Below are 20,079 nucleotides of genomic sequence, written 5' to 3'. Positions count from 1 at the left end.
ACGAAGCCGAACCCCCTCCAAGTGAAAGCAGCAACAATCAGGTGCGAGGCATTGTACCAGACGGGGGCCTATCCCCGGAAGAACTCGCGGACAGAGAGAGAAGCCGCAGTCATGAACTCGAGTTAGCCAAGCTCAAAATCGAGGGCGAATTGAAGTTAGCGGAGAAAAAGCTAGCGGTAGAGCAAATGCGCGTACAAGGCGAACTGGAAGAAAAGAAGCTCCAACGGGAGCACGAAGGAAGAAAGCTCCAACTAGAGCACGAACGCAGCTTAAAAGAACTCGAGCTCAAGGCCCGAAATGAGGACGGGAGGCCCTCGGGGAACCGAGAGACGGCCCCCCCAGCGGAACAGAAGGTCCACATCCCCAAGGATGTGGTCAAAGAATATTATAAAAACGATGACATTCAGCAATGGTTTCGGGCCTACGAGGTCGCCATGACCTCCCATCGGATTCCACAGAAGGACTGGGGGGCGGGGTTGTGGGGGCGGTTTCTGAGCGAAGGAAGGGACACCCTGCTCGACCTACCCCTCTCCCTGCAGACCTCCTACAGCCACATGAAAGAGGCTCTCCTCACAAGATACGGCCTCACCCCAGAAATGTACCGCCAACGGTTCCGGGACTGCAGGAAGATCCCGGGCACCACCTGGGTGGAGTATGTAAACTTTTTTAGTCGGGCCTTCGATGGGTGGGTCAAGGGCAGCAAGGTCACCACCCTGGCCGAACTCACTGATCTCATGTTATGGGAACATCTGGCTGCGAACTGCTTCGTAGAGCTACGTCAACATCTGCTGGATAGCAAGCTCACAGATCCCCGGAAGCTGGCTGTGGAGGCCGACCGCTGGACCAACACCCGGGTCTCCCGGGGCATGGTAGGAGAGTACCCCCGAACCAGTCAGGGACCACCCCGCCAGAGAGGGGGAGGGAACCAGGGAGGGCCGAGAGAGTCCCAGCCTAGCCCCCCGAAGACACCACCTCCACCTTTCCCGGCGCCCCCCCCACCAGTAACAGGGCCCCCTGGGAGACGAGGACACCGGGTGACCGTCACATGTTTTCGTTGCCAGAAACCCGGGCACTACGCCAATGACCCAGAGTGCCCCATGGCCACCCAAGTCACCCCTGCGAGACAGATAGCAAACGTAGCCCTGGGGGAGGAGGTTGAGGAAGCCGAGGAGTGGGAACCCGCCGCTATGGCCCTAGTATCACTGGGAGATAGGGAAATGATCCCTGGTAGCCTCCTACCGTCCAACACACAGAAATATGGGCAGCTCGTCAAGATCAATGGCCACCAGGTAGAGGCCCTGCGGGACACCGGGGCCAGTATCACCGGTGTCCTCAGGCACCTAGTTCCCGAGGAGCAGATCCTCCCCAATGTCTTTTGCCCCGTAATATCCGCAGACAATAGGGAAAGCATGTGTCAGGTAGCCCTGGTGCCATTTGAGTGGGGAGGGGTGATAGGTAAACTCAAGGTGGCCGTAAGAACCTCCCAGCCGGTCGACTGCCTCTTAGGGAACGACCTGGAGAGTTCTCCCTGGAAGCACGTAGCGCGCAAAGCCCACCTAGGGATGATGGGACTCCCCGAGTGGGTGTGTGCCACCACCCGATCTATGACAGCCGACTCACTCCCCGGAGAGAAGTCGAGGGCACCCCGGTCGAAGAAGCCCGTACCGTTCCCGCCGAGGGTCCTCCCGTTCCCCCATCGGAAGGGTCCGTCGCCAGCGACGAACCCGCACCATCCGACCCCGCCCCGGTCCCCGAGTTGGGGGATCTACCCGAGTTGGCCCATTGGCGCCACGAGGGCGGGCCCACCCGGGAAGAATTTTGCCGGGAGCAAGCCACCTGTCCTTCCCTGGTCGGGCTGCGGCGCCAGGCCGAGGGCCAGGCCGCAGGTGACCAGACCGGAACGCACCGAATCTATTGGGAGAATAACATCCTGTATAGTGAGCAGAAATCAGTGGAGCTGGGATCAGGACGGGTTCTGGTGGTACCCCTCCGCTTCCGGGATTTCCTCCTGGGCTTAGCCCACGATGTCCCCCTCGCCGGTCACCTGGGTCAGGACAAGACCTACAGCCGTCTCGTGACCCATTTTTTTTGGCCTAAGATGAAAGCAGCGGTAGAGGCACACTGCAAGTCCTGCCCCACGTGCCAAGCCAGTGGGAAGAGTGGGGGGAAGCGCAAGGCTCCCCTCCAACCCTTCCCGGTCGTCAGTACCCCCTTCGAACGAGTCGGAATCGACATCGTGGGGCCACTGGACCCCCCCACCTCCCAAGGTCACCGGTTCATCTTGGTCCTAGTAGACCACGCCACCCGCTATCCAGAGGCTATTCCCCTGCGCACCATTACGGCCCCTGTGGTGGGCCGGGCCCTGATGGGGATCTTTTCCAGGGTGGGTTTCCCCCGCGAGGTCGTGAGCGATCGCGGCACTAATTTTATATCCCGGTATATGACGTCCCTATGGCAACAATGCGGGGTGTCCTATAAGTTCACTACCCCGTACCATCCCCAAGGGAACGGCCTAGTAGAGAGGTTTAATAGGACTTTGAAAGGGATGATCGCTGGCCTAGAAGAGCCCCTCCGGCGTAAGTGGGACGTCCTGCTCCCCTGCCTCTTGTTCGCTTACCGGGGGGTCCCCCAGAAGTCCTTAGGGTTCAGCCCGTTTGAATTACTCTATGGGCACCCCGTCCGAGGTCCCCTCAGTTTGGTTAAGGAAGGGTGGGAGGCAGCACCCCAGACCACCCCCCGAGATGTGTTCCAATATGTCCTGGCCCTCCGGAACCAGACCAGGAGGTTCCGAGAACTGGCCGAGGCCAACCTGGAGGCGAGTCAAGAAGAAATGAAGCGCTGGTACGACCAGAATGCTACTCTGGTCGAGTTCCAGCCGGGCCAGCAGGTGTGGGTCATGGCCCCCGTGAAGCCTGGCGCTCTCCAGGACCGATGGACTGGGCCCTACAAAGTAGTTGAGAGGAAGAGTCAAGTCACCTACTTGGTGGACGTCCAGTCGCCTCGGGATCCCCTCCGGGTCCTGCACGTGAACCGCCTCAAGCCTCACTTCGTGCGGACAGAACTGAGCCTCCTGCTGGCCACCGATGACGGGGCCGAAGATGAGTCGGATCCCCTTCCGGACCTCCTGTGTGTCAAGGAGCAGGATGGCTCCGTGGAGGGAGTGAACCTCTCCCCAGCCCTCACTGCCCAGCAACAAGCAGACTGCCGCCAGCTCCTCAGACAATTTTCCGACCTCTTCTCCCTGACCCCCCGGGTCACCAACTGGTGTGTTCACGATGTGGACACCGGGGACAGCCCGCCGGTGAGACACCGAGCCTACCGGGTTCCTGACCGGGTCCGGTCCTGCATTCAAGCTGAAGTCTCGAAGATGTTGACCCTGGGGGTGATCGAGCCCTCTGACAGTCCCTGGGCCAGCCCCGTGGTCTTGGTTCCGAAGGCAGCAGCCCCCGGTGTCGCCCCCGAGCTCCGGTTCTGCGTGGATTACCGGGGGCTCAATGACGTTACCCGAGCCGATGCCCACCCTATTCCACGAGCCGACGAGCTCATTGACCGACTAGGGGCCGCCCGGTTCCTCAGCACTTTCGACCTCACCTGCGGCTACTGGCAGATTGCGCTCACCGAAGGGGCCAAGGAGCGGTCTGCTTTCTCCACCCCCGATGGGCACTACCGCTTCCGCGTGATGCCCTTCGGGATGAAAAATGCCCCGGCCACTTTCCAGAGACTGGTAAATAGGGTCCTGGCCGGGCTAGAACAGTTCAGCGCGGCCTATCTGGACGACATCGCTGTCTTCAGTTCAGAGTGGAGTGAGCACCTCCAGCACCTCCGGAGAGTGCTAACCGCCCTGCGCCAGGCAGGCCTCACCGTAAAAGCCAGCAAGTGCCAGATCGGGCAAGGATCCGTAGTCTACCTGGGGCACCAAGTCGGGAGTGGCCAGGTCGCTCCTCTACAGCCAAAGATCGACGCCATCCTGGCCTGGGACCCACCCATCACCCAAACGGAAGTCCGAGCCTTTCTGGGACTCACGGGCTACTACCGCCGATTCATTCGGGGGTATGGCAGCCTGGTCGGCCCTCTCACTGAACTCACGTCTAAAAAACAGCCAAAGAAGGTGCAATGGACGGCTGCCTGCCAGGAAGCTTTCGATGCTCTAAAAAAGGCCATGTGCACTGCCCCCGTCCTCCAGGCTCCCGACTACACCAAGGAGTTCATAGTCCAGACCGATGCCTCCGAGCATGGCATTGGGGCCGTCCTGTCCCAAGTGAATGATCAAGGCCTAGACCAGCCCGTCGCCTTCCTCAGTCGGCGGCTGCTACCCCGAGAACAGAAGTGGAGCACCATAGAGCGCGAAGCCTTTGCCGTGGTCTGGGCACTCAAAAAACTACGACCCTACCTGTTCGGCACTCATTTCAGGGTCCAAACTGACCATCGGCCCTTGCGATGGCTCATGCAGATGCGAGGAGAAAACCCCAAGCTACTGCGGTGGTCAATCTCCCTCCAGGGAATGGACTTCACCGTAGAACACCGCCCTGGTACGGACCACGCCAACGCTGACGGCCTCTCCCGGTTCTTCCGCCTCAGCGAAGAGAACCCCCCAAGGTGATGGGCAGTTCTCTCCGGCTTTCAGCTGGGGGGGACGCGTGTTGGACCCGGCCTCGTAGAATGGCCCTCCGTGCCCCCGCACCACCGAAACCTGGTGCCTGCAGCCCAAGCACGCGGCCCAGCCGACCTTTCCCACCAGGACACCTGCACCAACCCCGGACCTCCCCGTACATGGCCTCTCTCCTTTCGGCCACCCCGGGCCCGCGTGCCCACTCCATGCAACAAGATGGCCGCCCGGCTCCAGCGCGACCCGGGCCTCGAGGCGCCACTCCGGCTGGAGGACATCACGCTTCCCGGGGATGAGAGAGGGAGGAGCAGTTTCTATCGCACCTCTGAACTCCCCTGGGACGATGGGTTTCGATCGGCCCTCCGGCCTCCCTGCGGGCTGGCTCCGTGCCTGCTGGATGTCTGGGACTCCTCCCGACCCGGCCCTGAAAGGATCAAAAGACAATAGCAGGAAACCCCGACAAGCGGCCCCCAGGTGACAAGACCCCTGCCTGCGCAGACTCCGGACATCAAAGCGGGGTCGACCTATAACAAGGGGTGCTCTGAGACTGTCCGACAGATTCGACGCTGGAACAACGAGAGCCTGCTGACGTGGTCGCGGCTCCTGGAACTTGAACCCACCCGAGCCCTGCTGAGTGACTCGCGGCTCCCTGAAGATCGTAAGACCTCCGAACTTGTACCTGAGCCCTGCTGAGTGACTCGCGGCTCCTTGAAGATCGTAAGACCTCCGAACTTGTACCTGAGCCCTGCTGAGTGACTCGCGGCTCCTTGAAGATCGTAAGACCTCCGAACTTGTACCTGAGCCCGCTGAGTGACTCGCGGCTCCCCCAGACTCTCACGGTCCCGCCGGACCCCGACTCCGACCACATATCCCCCAGCTCGAGGATTGTGAGCTGTGCGCCGGATACGTCCCTGCTTTGAACCGTTACCAGAGACAGTCCCGCTACCCCCTACCTTTCCGAGACTCTTGAGCCCGTGCTCGCCGTGTACATATTTGCAGTGATACCTATTTGATAAAGCTTGTTTCTGAGAATACCCCGTGTGGTCTCTCTGTGTCGTGTGGTGCCAGAAGTACGATCCTAGTTGCGCGATTCCTCCCCCTGGGGAATCTCTCGCCAGTGCCCGGCTACGATACTACACGGGTGGGACTCAGGGAAGTCAGGACCCCCTTCCGGGCTCCTCTGAGGTCGCCGTCTAACACCGTCCATCATTTGTTTGTTGTAACGCTTTTCGCCCTGAGTGGGATGGGTATTCCCAGACATGGGACCCGTGCTCACTACGCCACTGGAGTCAAGCTATCCTGGCTGATGACGGCTGATAGCCAGAAACCGGTCCTAGGATGCTTGATTCCGGTCCAGGGAAGACATGGCTTGGCAGTTCGGGCTGGACTGTTCCCATGAGGCACAGGGTCAAGACTGATTTGCATATGGCCATGTCTAAACTGGGGTGGTGTAGTGGGCAAAAGAACGATGGATTTAACCCAGATCTCTTGACTGGGGGAGAATGTCTGCATTGTCAGCATTCCGTCCATCATTTGTTTGTTGTAACGCTTTTCGCCCTGAGTGAGATGGGTATTCCCAGATGTGGGACCCATGCTCACTACGCCACTGGAGTCAAGCTATCCTGGCTGATGACGGCTGATAGCCAGAAACCGGTCCTAGGATGCTTGATTCCGGTCCAGGGAAGACATGGCTTGGCAGTTCGGGCTGGACTGTTCCCATGAGGCACAGGGTCAAGACTGATTTGCATATGGCCATGTCTAAACTGGGGTGGTGTAGTGGGCAAAAGAACGATGGATTTAACCCAGATCTCTTGACTGGGGGAGAATGTCTGCATTGTCAGCATTCCGTCCATCATTTGTTTGTTGTAACGCTTTTCGCCCTGAGTGGGATGGGTATTCCCAGACGTGGGACCCGTGCTCACTACGCCACTGGAGTCAAGCTATCCTGGCTGATGACGGCTGATAGCCAGAAACCGGTCCTAGGATGCTTGATTCCGGTCCAGGGAAGACATGGCTTGGCAGTTCGGGCTGGACTGTTCCCATGAGGCACAGGGTCAAGACTGATTTGCATATGGCCATGTCTAAACTGGGGTGGTGTAGTGGGCAAAAGAACAATGGATTTAACCCAGATCTCTTGACTGGGGGAGAAAGTCTGCATTGTCAGCATTCCGTCCATCATTTGTTTGTTGTAACGCTTTTCGCCCTTAGTGGGATGGGTATTCCCAGACGTGGGACCCGTGCTCACTACGCCACTGGAGTCAAGCTATCCTGGCTGATGACGGCTGATAGCCAGAAACCGGTCCTAGGATGCTTGATTCCGGTCCAGGGAAGACATGGCTTGGCAGTTCGGGCTGGACTGTTCCCATGAGGCACAGGGTCAAGACTGATTTGCATATGGCCATGTCTTAACTGGGGTGGTGTAGTGGGCAAAAGAACGATGGATTTAACCCAGATCTCTTGACTGGGGGAGAATGTCTGCATTGTCAGCATTCCGTCCATCATTTGTTTGCTGTAATAGTATTTTAGCAGCTCTGTTCTCTCAGGTCCTGTCCATCCCCAGCGTTCCATCTCCATTCAAGGAGGACACCTCAGAGATAAGTCCTGGCTCTTTCATACACACAACCAAACTCTCCCACGTGCAGGCCACTTCAGTCGAACTACGGCCCTCTTGGCCTCCAGGATAAACACTCCGTTCCCATATCCTGCCCATCTGTCTAATTCTTTACGTCATGTCCCTTCTCTGGGTCATCAACTGGCCTACCAGTTTTGAGTGATTTCCCCCTTTTCCAGAATCATTGCCAAACCTATAACTTTATTTGTAAACTTATTTTTGGGCTGGGTGTGGGAACCAACTCAACAGACATAGTCCTGGCAAGCATGGGACTTTATGCTGGGTAATATCAGCCACACAGGACATTACCTCCTCCTAATATTTCTGTAGGCAGGGGCATGAGCACAGCATATTATATATTTCTGCTCCCACCACCTCGCACCGAGGGCACACGCCTTCTGTCATATTAAAGAATCTATTCACCCTACTGGGGGTGGTATATAAAGGACATGAAAATGAATTTAAAACAGGTATTTCTAGACACCTTTGGGGATTGTTCTAATATTTTCGCCCAATCTATATCTGGTATCAGAATCCCTATGTCCTCCTCTCACTGTTCCCCAAGACTGTTCAGTGGTTTTGTCACATCTGCTCTAAGGGCTCTATAAAAGCATAAGATCTCTTTGACCATACCGAAGGTTGTACACATGTTTTGACAGCTCTGATGTGTGAGTGACTCAGTCATAACTGCCTCCAGTGCTTCCTAATTGCTGCTACAACTGCTGAATGAAGTAAAAAACGTCTCTGCGGGAGGTTGAATTCTATCCCCGGGTCTTCAAATGGGAGTATCGCCTCATCACGGACCAGATCCCCCACCAGGTACTTGCAGCGGCCCTCCATTCTGTCAGCCCCCTCTAATTCCACCCACGGGGCAGCACCTCCAGTATCGATAATGGCATCTCAGGTGAATACGGGTACTGCATATGGGTTTTTTGCAGACATCTCAGCCAACTTTGTTTCGTTATTCAGAGCTCCTCTCGAACCACTCGTAGAGGTTGCCTAATAGCAAGAAACATTTGGAACAGCTGAGTAAGCTCAGGAACAAGGGGTCCTACTTCTCGTCCCAGGTCCTGTCTCCTGTGCACCCATTGGGTAAACAATTGTATCTGTGCTGCTAGGTAATAAGCCAAGCGGTCCAGAACTGCTAGTCCCCCATCTGCAACAGGGCATTGCAATTTATCCATTGCCATTTTTCAGCAGCCTGAGCCGCAAATAAATGCAATGAGGAGTGAATCCAACTCTCTAAATACATTATGAGGCACCAGCACCGACAGGACCGCAAAAAAATGAAGAAGTCGGGAATCCCCATCATCTTAATGATTGCAACGCGGCCAGCTACCAAAGTCAGTAATGTTTTCCAAAAGTCTATGCTAGACCGAAGAGACCGAACTGCCACTCATACATTTCCATCCTGCAAGTCACTGGCATCATGGTATATTTTTCACCCCAGGTATTGCAGACAGTGGAATTCCCCTGGGTGGCTGTAATCCTGCGCACACAAGGAACCACTTAGAATTCAGCCAATTGACCCCCAGACCTGACAGTGCTCCAGATTGGTCCAATAATCCCATTGCACCCTCTAGCCCTGTGGTAACGCCTTGCAAGAACATCAGCAAATCATCAGCATATAAAGCTATGTGATGCATTGTGTCTCGGAATCCAAAACCTCCGTAATAAAGCCCAATCCTTGCCCTGCACGCCAGAGGTTCCTCCGATAGTGCAAAGAGCAGCGGGGACAATGGACACCCCTGCCGTGTACCCTGTCCCACCACGTATTCCTCTGAGATAACTCTGCCCATTGTAACCCAGGCCGTAGGTCCGGTGTACAACAGCCTGGTTCATTTTACAAAGCCTCTTTCAAAACCCATTTCCTCAGTACTCTATAGAGGGCTACCCATTCTAAATTATCAGAGGTATTCTTGATATGTACAGTGAGAACCACACCTTCTACCAATCATGGGATTCATCCCCATCAGCGCTAGTACCCGCTGGATGTTATGCACCATGCTGCGGCCCAGGGTAAATCTTTTCTGGTCTCAGTGCACTAGTTTTGTCATATAAGGCAGTAACCATGTAGCAAGGACTCGACTCTGAATCTTATAATTGACATTAGGCATCGATAACGGCCTATAGGCATTCCTATCGTGAGGGAGCCTGCCAGGTTTCAGCAATGGAATCACTAATGCTGTGCGGCTGGTAGTTGGCAACTGACCCATGTTCTCCACTGCCTAGTTCTTCTCTACCAGTTTGGGTGACAGAATCTCAGCATAGGTAGTATAAAATTCAACTGGGAGGCCATCTGCCCCTGGAACTTTCCCCCGTGCATTGCCTTTCACAGCCACCTGTATTTCCGGCAGCCTGATTTGTCGAGTGGATCCAAACAGGCATCTAACTTGTGCAATGTTGGAGACTGAACCCAGTTATAAAGGGAGGCATAATATTCCCTGAAACTACTATTAATATTGTCCTGCCTATACATTCGCTCCCCGTGGGTCATCTCTAACTCCAGGATCATCAAGGCCCTCTTAGTGGGGTTGACCTGCCAAGCTAGCAGTGAACAGACCTTGAGACTTTCTGCATGTGCCCTGACCATATATTCTCATTAGTCAAAACATCTAAGTTTCTTCACCTCGACCACCAGAAGCTCCTTGGCTTCTAGTAATGTTTGTTGTAAGTCTAGGTTTTCAGGTTTTCTTCTCTCCACATCTCTCAGCATCTTCTCCAGGGTCTCCACTTCCCTTAATAGCATACACTGCACTCCCACTGCTTCCACTATACACTTTCCCCAGATCACCACTTTGAATGCGTCCCATTCATTTTGCAACGTAGATGCCGTGTCTTTATTGTTCTCAAAATAATCTCTAATACTTTCCCCAATTGAGTGCTGGAAGACAGAGTCTTCCAGCGCCTCTACCTTCAATCACAACGTAGGTATGCATTGGCGTGCCATTTCCCAATGCAAGTGCAGTAGCACTGGATTATGATCTGAGAGTGTCCTCGTTAAGTATTCCACTGCAAACACTGCCCTGTGTTCTTCAGGGGAACAGAGGAAGGTATCTAGGCGCACATGTAGTTCATGGATACTCAAAACCAAGGAGTAGTCGCAAGCAGTCGGGTGAGTGCAGGGCCAAGTATCTACTATTCCCATTGTGACTGTCACTCCTCAAACTTATGAGCCACTCTGGAGACCTGTGAGTCTCTCCAGTGGTGAGTCTGCAATGCAATTGATGCCTCCCCCCACTAGAATGGAGTGCACCAAAAATGGTGCTAATACGCAGGACAGCTCCTGCAGGAAGCCCAACTGGTCTATCTTCAGGGCATACATGTTAGCTATCGCCAGGTCCCACACAGCTAATCTCCCCATCACTACTACATAGTCTCCTGCTGGGTCCGAAAGTTCCCTTTTTTTTTCTAGAAGAAGATCCCAGGACACACCCATATAAGAGCCCCCCTTGCAAAAACTAAATTGGAGGTGAAATAAGTCTGGCCACGGCAGCGCCTGTGAAGTGCAAAACACTCTTTAGCCATGAGGTGCATTTCATGCAACAGGGCTATATGGAATCCTTGTATCCTAAGGTAGGAGTAGACCTTATTCCATTTGGATATATTGTTCAGCCCGCAGACGTTCCAGGACAGGAACTTATAATTCTAGGAGGCAACCATGAGAAAGTTGTCACCCCCTCCCGCTCTGTAATAGAAGTGTGCCATGTTGAGTTCTACACTCCCAGACTGCGGCCCTGCACATTCTCGACCCAACGACACTGCTCGATCAACAACAACGAACCCAACTCCCCAGCCCCAGAATACGAAGGTAATATCCCCCCAAACAAACTAGAACTAAAACAGCACCACACGAATGCCTAACATATGTGAAACTCTTAGTGGGGTGTGCACCATCCGAGACGCTTCCTTGTCAGGCATTCCTCCACTCAGCTCAGTATAGACAGCATACACCTACAGCCGAGGTGGCAATACCGCTGCACAGGGTATCATCATAACCATATATATCTCACACTCCCCCTTCAGGAACAGTACTCAACCGACTTGTAGGACCCCAGTCAAAGAAGATCCATCAGCAGCACGGGGCACATCTGCGATAATACAGTATTTGAACTCATTGTGGAGCTCGAGCCAGTCTCCGAGTCCACTTTTCCAGCCCCATTCCCCTCTCCAGTCAATGAGGGGGCTCGCTCTATCTGGCATATAGTCAATAAACTAAAGTGATTTGACCGACCTGGAGTCCAGGAGAAAGAGAACCGGAGCCACACACCACCTTAGTGCAGTAGTAGCACCGAGTGGATGGAGTAGATGGATAACAGTAATATATAGAGAGGTCTTAGCCATATGAAAACCCTTACATGATGGGATAAGGAGAGCTAGGAAAATTTAGTCAATGCAGTGTGTTCTGAGGAGCCCAGGAAAACTACAGTGGGCTACATCAGAAGGTTGCTCTTTATTGTTTCATTGGTGCTGGCATCTTCCCCTTCCTTTGCTATTTTTAACGTGCATTGATGTTCTTCCTGGAGGTATGTTGGAGCACTGCCCATGGGCAATACACCACAGCAGATCCATATACAGCACCAATGTGGAGGCTCCAGCAGAGACCTTGCACCTGGCAGCGTCAGCTGAGACCATGTGATGTGGAGGGCACACCACTGTGGTGCCGGACAGAGAGCCAGGCTCACATTCGCAAGGAATTGGTCAGGGAATGAGATCCTGCTAGAAGACAACTTTTGGATGTAGAGAAGGGTGGTGAGAGGCAATGCCTCTTGATTTGCCCCTCTCCCAGTTCCCCTGGTCTCTGGGGGATTACAGAGGGGGGAGAAGAGGAGGACAGGCTGAGCTGCTGCACCTGCCTCTTCTCCACTTCCATCCAGCCTGCAGAGGCCAGGAGAAATGTGAAGAGAACTGGAAGCAGCAGCTGGATTTCCCTTATATGTGGTTTGTGGAGACCTAAAGGCAGTCTTAGAAGGCAGCAGCACCCCAAATGATGCCATAATACAAAATTGATTGTTAACTGCCATGATGTACCAGCAGTTAATACCAATGACCCGAAACATATCTTTGGTGGTATGGCTTCTGAAAGCCATAGTCAACGCTTTATTTACACCAAGCACTGAGGGTGATTCAGAATAACTAGTTACCTGAGAATCGGTGCATCTATCTTCCTCTACAGTGTATTTGTGAGAAATGTGCATCAGATGTTTTCAGCTAAGCAGACCGCTTTGCGATGTGCATTCTTAGACACATGCTGTAAACCCCTTTTAAGCCATGCCCCTTGACTTTCCACATAGGCTTATGGCACACCCTGATGTCACTCTGAGGAAACATTTCTAGAGGTCCTGCGTTCAGACTTTGTCTCCAGCCTAGGATTAGAGTATTCCTAAAACCAAAGAATACAATAGGAAACTATCTAATATGCCATGTTCATCTGCACTTCACCCCCAAATGTATTAACTTCCTCAAACTTTGTAACTCTGTGTTCCCTGCTGCTGATTAGCTCAGTTACTGTATGACTCTTTGTGTCATTGAAAATATTATTAAGTCAGTAATAATCTGTGGTTTCCATCCCGGCATTTCATGTTTCAACAGATTGAGAACTACCTTACACAATATTATATACACACATCAGGTATCATCATTTAACATTAGAATCCAACTTGTTCCATCACAGGAAAAAAACCTCTATTTTTAAATGAATTCCAAAACGAAATGTTCAAAAAGATATTCAAAGTGAATTTTCTCAGCACAATGTAATTTTCAGAATATGACTGCTTTCCCAATGCCTTCCTACAACCTGCAAGGAAAGCATTGGTACTGCAAAATAAATCTCCAATCCACATAGCAAGGTCCCGGTGCCAGTAACAATGTGTTGCAATTGCCTAGCAAGGATGCCATGAGACACCAGGAAAGATATACCTAATGGCTCAAGCTGGCTGCGTTTCCTTCTCCAAACAACGGGAAAGCTGAAGGACTATTGAGAAAAGGAATAGGTCATCGGGATGCAAGCCCGCTGTGCATTATTCCCATAAATGAATCTTCACACCAGACAGCTCTGTCACTCTGTTGAGACCACCAGCCTTTCCTTTTCAGAACTGGACTCTGCATGAGTTTGGAGGTTTACAACCCTAATCAGCCATAAGCAGTAAGCAGGAGTATGTGTTTTCTTGACATTGGTTTGTGGACTGGTCCATGTAGGAAGATTGTGATCTATGGAAATGGATGGCAAAGGTTGCTGTTGTGTCAGAGAAGCTGGGGTACTTGGGCTGGATTGGCATTAAACTGTGAGCCTATAGTTCCTAATCACCAAATGATTCAGATATAAGGAAACCAGTGATTATGGTGTAACGCTTCATAGAGTCAGGAACGACTAATGCAATCTGATGATAGAACAGAAACCACTGACAAAGCTCATCTGCCTACTTCCAAAGCCAGAATCAAGTGCATTGACAAAAGTTGCTTAAAATAGGAAGCACTAAATAACAAAAACCCAGCACAGCCATAATACCACTATATATTGACCAGCAATAATCTTAAATTGGACAGAGGTATGGTAAAGTGCTATTCACCTCAATAGAGCACTTAATAATTACTTCTGTGTCAGATTCCAAACAGGAACTGTTTAACCATAAGAAACAAGTTTTGGCATTGCCAATGTATCTTGGCTGCATTTAAGTAAAGTTTCAGTTATAAGACAGACCTATTGGCTTTACTGAAGCTGCCGGGGCTTCTTAGCCAAATGCTCCCAAGTCACTTCACTAGCACTGCGATTCAATTGCATCTTAAATATAGAGGTTCTAAAATCTTACATCTAATAAATTACAGTATCCTATAGCATTGTCCACTTATTGCTCCTAGAAGTTGTCATGTCTGTCCCTCCGAGTTTAGTGGAGCTGATCGTGGAGGTGCGCCGGGGATTCTGCCCATTGGTTTCTCAACACTAGCCTGGATCTAGACTACTCAGTGCATGCATCTCTGAGGGCCCTGATGCTCTACAAAAAGAAACCCCTCTCTGCTCAGGCCCGACAAATGAGATCTTGCTTCACCTATACCCCGTGTTGCGACGCAGCATGGCTGTGGCCTTTCATTGTAGCCCTGGTGGCAGCTAAAACAGAGGCACTCTCCATCCACCGCACTCAACCACCTGGAAACTTGCAAAGCCTTCTCACCTTTTCCTAACTCAGACACTCCCTCAAAGGTTCTTACCCAGACAAGCATATATGGGCTCTGTTTCTTATCTACACTCAGCCCAGACATAACAAGTAAAATCATCTAGACTTCCTGAAACACTGTATACTCTGAACCTTCCAGCTTCCTAGTCACTCTAACTGTTGCAGCCCTGCAGTGGGCCTGGTGGTGCACCACATTTCCGTCTAAACATACCATGCACGAGACCAAACGACTGATCTGGACTTTAGCAGGCTCCGCCCCTGCCTGATGGTTCAGGGAAGACTTCACCTTCCCCAGGAGGAAGACAGCACATCAAAGTTTGGGATCCCCAACTGTTTGGCAGGATCTCTGTGCCTATAGTTCATCCGCCTGTGTGGCAGGTGTACTGTAGGCAGAGCTGAATGCCAAATAGACACCATTTTTCTGGCCCACATATCATTCTTTTCTGTTTTCTCAAACCCCAAAGCAGATGTTTGTTTGAAAACTCAAAAAAAATCAATGTCGCTGATGTACTGGCAGCTTCCTCCCTGCCCATCAAAGTCATGTTTTGTATTTCTCTTTTAATTTAATTTGGTGGACCCAAACACGCGAAACCATGTGTGGCTCCCACTGCTGTGTCCCAGCAGTCCTGTGGCAGATGCGCCACCATTTCATGGTTTTCCATCCGGAGAACCACCTGAAACCCCTCCGCAGTTTCCACATCTCTGCCTGAGGCAGGGGAGTTGCACGTTTGGCATGATAAGAATACATGTGCACTTAATGCCTACTCACTCACACCATGGGGGAAACAGTCTGGAGTGTTTGGTGAGGCTGAAAAGCAGGTTGATTGATACAGGAGTTTGCATTTACTTGATCACCAATCACAACTAACAATGTTGCCATTGTTGTTCTCCTTGGATTTCTTTGTGTTATAGGTCACATGCTCAGCTGCGGTCCGTGCAGGTAAAAGCGGTGGGGCAGTAGGGCCGCGTGGGGGGTATTTCGAGGGGTGATGCTGAGAAAAATTATTTATTTATTTAATTTCCCCTCGGCATTGTCCCTCGAAATACCACCCACGCGGCCCCACCGCTGTTACCTTCACGGACCGCGGCTGCCATGCTACTATTCAGTAAGAAGTTAATAGAACTAATCTATGTTGTTCTTTAACTCTATAATCATCTTTGTTCCACTCTCTGCACATGCTATACATCTCCAGCCCAGCATCAGGGTACACACACCAAGCTGTAGTCCATTCTCCCAACACCCTGTCCTCAACTGATGTAGCCTTGCCTGTTAAGAGTGGTTTTCTCATCAGAGACAAATCCCACTAAAAGCTGCCCTGATCCACTGGGGATTCACCCTTCAGTGCAGCTATCTGTACTCATCTGCTTCCCATTCCTGCGGTGCATTATCGTTGAGGCGCTACCAGGTGGAAGGCTTCACCCCACACTCCCGGTAAACATGCTTCTAATTGTGGTCAGGGGTCCAAATTCACCCATGCCTTGTGTAAATTCATGCAGCAAAAACATTCAGCCAACATAGCTTCCCCTCAAAAGAGAGGAAGTGAAGGCAAATTTGGAGTTGGAGGTGCAAAGGAAGCTGTCAAATCCCCCTTTGAACCTGCTAATGGTGTTCTGGCTGTCATTGCCTTGGGGATTGGACAGTTTCCCTAAGTGGATGGCCTTCCAAGGACTGACAGACAAGCAAGAGGCTTCAGCCACAAAATCAAAAGGAGTCTTTCAAACTCCTCCTTTCCCTCGGTCTGGTGTTTATTAAAGTCGAGCCCTCTCGCTGGGCGAGGTCCAGATCTGTTCTGATTTATTCTTACCTCACTGCTTTGCAACAGACGAACCTGCATAATGCCTAATCACTTTCCCATATGCGAAAGAAAAGGTTTGTCATCCTGCATTTGCAAACACGTTTCAAATGTATACATCTGACAGACTCAGCATTACATACTTGAAAAATGTGTTTAATTGTAACAAATGTACTGGAGCTTAGGCACATTGCAGAGATATTTCATATAATACTGAATTTATTTTAGGTTACTATTGTGCAGCATGCTGAAGGCTTATTTTTACAACTGCAATAATATGCTTTTAGTAGGATCTTGTAGTTTAGAAGCAGCAAGAGGAGAGAATCATCACATTAATGGGTAAAACAACACGTGCAATAGATCCAAGGCGTGTTCTCGTCACAGAAGTAAAGTATGTAAATATCACAGATTTAATTTCAAGCACATATTATCTGAATATATAGAGGAGTAATACATAAAGCACTACATTTTCAAAACCATTTGCATATGTAACTGTAACTTGCGCACAAATGACTTGACATCGGAAAGCAAGGTATTCACAAAAGGGGAGCTTGCATTTGTAAATCTCTGAACTTGTGTGAAACATGACCTCAATGGTGGAATAATGTGCATGCGTAAACCTATCTCCAGGGGAGGAGGGGTTGTACCAGGGCGGGGATGCCTGGGAAAGATTAAGATTTTCTCAAACTTTTCTCTGAAGTATTGCCACTGTGATAATGGTCGAACATTTACTCCCACCGAGAGCAATCGTAAATCCATGTGGATGTGAGAAAGGGAAAAGGGCATCCCCAAAATTGGTGGTAGTGCAAGGGAAAGGGTTTGTCCTGTGCAAAATATGTTTTTACCTCGGAGAACAAAGGGACATTGTGTAGTGTGACGGGACCTTGGCATTTTGGTTCCTCACGGACTCCGTAGAACAGTGACATAAGTGGGTGGGTGATAGAATTAATGATGTAGAATGTTCAGTTAACGGTTAGATGCCAATGAATAAAGACGTGTAACACCAAGCTCCGTGTGTGGTGTGATCCTTTGCATTTGCCTGGGCTGCGGAGGATGCTACACATTGCATACCTGGAATGCAACTATGTGCATTTGTAGATTATGTACAATTGTGCTTGCAGATGTATCTCCACATAGTCACAAATTACATTTCACAAAAGAATTCCAGCAGCCCACCTAGGGGCATATGTATGAAAGCAAAAATTAGTCGCAAACGCTGCGATTCGCAAAAAACAGCGTTTGCGACTGATTTTTCGCTATTTCATATGTATGAAACACTTCCAAACTGAAAAATAAGAAATCGCTAAATTAGCGATTTCTTAGGCTGCGAAACAAGAAAACTGCGAATTTCCTAGCGAATACCTAATTTGCGATTCCTTAGCGTTGCGAATATCGCTAACAAGAAATCGCTAGCTAAGAAATCGCAAACACATGTATGAAAAAATCGCAAATAGCGATTTCACGAAATTCGCAAATTAAGAAATCGCAATTAACACCAATTGCTTGCAGGTGGTAAACTGGTGCAAGGTACAAAAACCAGCCCACAATGCAACAAACACACCCACAATGGCTGCAATGTACGTGTTAGCCAGGAGGCTGCGTATTCGGGCCCTTGCACACAGGAGAATGAGACAGGAACGTATCTTCAGGCTGCGCATCACCCTGTTACAGAACACTGAAGAGGAGATCTATGACAAGTACAGACTGCACCCACAGACCATAATGGACCTGATTGAGGAGCTGAAACCCCACTTGGAGCACCCTACTCGCAGGACACAAACAATTCCCACACATGTGCAGGTCCTGTGCTCCCTGCACCTCCTGGCGTCAGGGAGTTTTCAACGGGTCATAGCGGAGGTTGGTGGGGTGTCACAGAGTGCACTTTCGCGCTTCTTCCATGCCTTCCTAGGTGCAATGCTACTGAGGCTCCCACATCACATTTACTTCCCCACCACCCAACAGGCATTACAACAAACGATACTGGACTTCTACCAGATTGCACGTTTCCCCCACGTCATCGGCTGCATTGACGGGACCCATGTGGCCATCACACCCCCAGCAGAAACTGAATATGTCTACAGGAATCGGAAATGCTACCATTCCCTCAACATACAGATTGTGTGCAACGCTAAGTATCACATCACAGACATCGTAGCCAAATACCTCGGCAGTACACATGACTCCTTCATCTTCCGACACAGTGGAATACACAGACGTCTGAGTGCTGGAGAGTTTGGGGAGGGGTACCTGCTCGATAAATACATTGCACACATCAATACATCCACTACATCAGTTGAGGGGGGGGACATTGACTCACCTATTGTGTTTTATTCCATGCAGGTGACAGTGCCTATGCAGTGCGCGACTTCATCCTGACCCCATACCTGGATCCTGCAAATGCAAGTGAGAGGAGCTACAACAGGGCACACAGATCGACACGCAGCGTCATTGAGCGTACCTTTGGAATCCTGAAGAGCCGCTTCAGGTGCCTGCATAAATGTGGAGGCGCACTGCAATACAGCCCTGAGACCTGCTGTAAAATCGTGGCAAGCTGTGCAATGCTACATAACATGGCAATGAGGAAAGGCACCACAATTGATGTGACCGATACAGACACATCGGATGACGAGCGCCCTGCTCCCCCTGCCAGACCAGCACCAGGAGTTGGGGCAGCTGCTGGACGCCAGAGACGGACTGAGATCACACAAAACTACTTTTAGGTGAGTATTGAGGAAATGAGACTACAAAGCCTGATGATGTGTCAAGTGTTTAATCACACTTAACATGAAAGAAATTGTAATTGTCCCCAGCACATGTTGTACACACAGTGCAGAGAAGGCACAAGAAATAGGGCAAACAGCCTTTTGCGGGTTAATGCACCCGTGTTGCAGTCAGTGTCCCCGCAGATGATCACCTCCGTCGGTGCCGTCCAGGGTGGTTGACCCCCATGGTGCGCCCTTGGCCTGCTACCTGTCTGCCACTGCGGCGTCTTTCACCTGGCAAGGTTGGAGTGATGCTGCTGCGACTCGATGTGTCCTCACTCTCAGCAGAGGCCATTAGTGCGCTGCCACCTGCATTGGCTGTCTGCAGCTGTTCCACAGCAGTGGTCACCTGCGCCAGCCCTCGTGCTATGTCCTGGCAGCAATGTGCCATGTCCACCTGCATGGTTACGCTTCTGCGTGTGAGTGCGCTGGTGGTGGTGCAGAGGCGGTTGACTGCCTTAGTATAATTGTGTAGCCGTGCATTGGCACGTCGTCCAGCCCTGTCATTGGCAGCTTGGGTGTCCCTCAAAGTGGCACAGAGCTCTCGTATTGCCGCTACCATGTTGCGATTGTCCTGATGTAGACGGCCTAGCTGGCGATTCATTGACCGCATTGCCTTGCTTTGCAGGCGCTGTTCCTGCAACATGCACTGTTCCAAGCCGGAGAACACGGTGCCTTCTCCTTCTGTTGCAGTGCTGCTCCTGGGCCTTGACCTGGTAATGGCCTGTTCCCTTTGCCTTGGTGTTGGTGCGTCATGACGGGGCATGTCTGTCACACCCTGACTCCCCTCTCTCCTGTCGGTGTCATCGCCTGTGGCTGGGACTTCATCCTCAAATGGAGGCAGTGGGGGCACATGTGCGCGCTTCCTGCGCTGAATTGGCTGCTGCTCTGTCTCATCGCTGGAGTCCGCAGGGTCTGCAGGCTCCTCTCCCTCAGCGCTGTCTTCTTGTGGCATGGCGTGTGCTGTGGATGTAAAGGGGACTATATGAGTTTGTGTTACTGTCTGCATGTGGCACTCAATAAAGTTACAAATCTTTGACGGCTAACCTCTGACACTTTTCTATTCAATGATCCCCAAAACACATATGTTGCATTTACTTGTGATGGTGTCATGGACACACAGTCAGACACAGTA

This window comes from Triturus cristatus, chromosome 2_2 (assembly GCF_964204655.1).
Source record: "Triturus cristatus chromosome 2_2, aTriCri1.1, whole genome shotgun sequence".
Taxonomy (NCBI): Eukaryota; Metazoa; Chordata; class Amphibia; order Caudata; family Salamandridae; genus Triturus; species Triturus cristatus.
The sequence above is the reverse complement of the archived record's forward strand: the minus strand, read 5'-3'. Positions refer to the sequence as shown.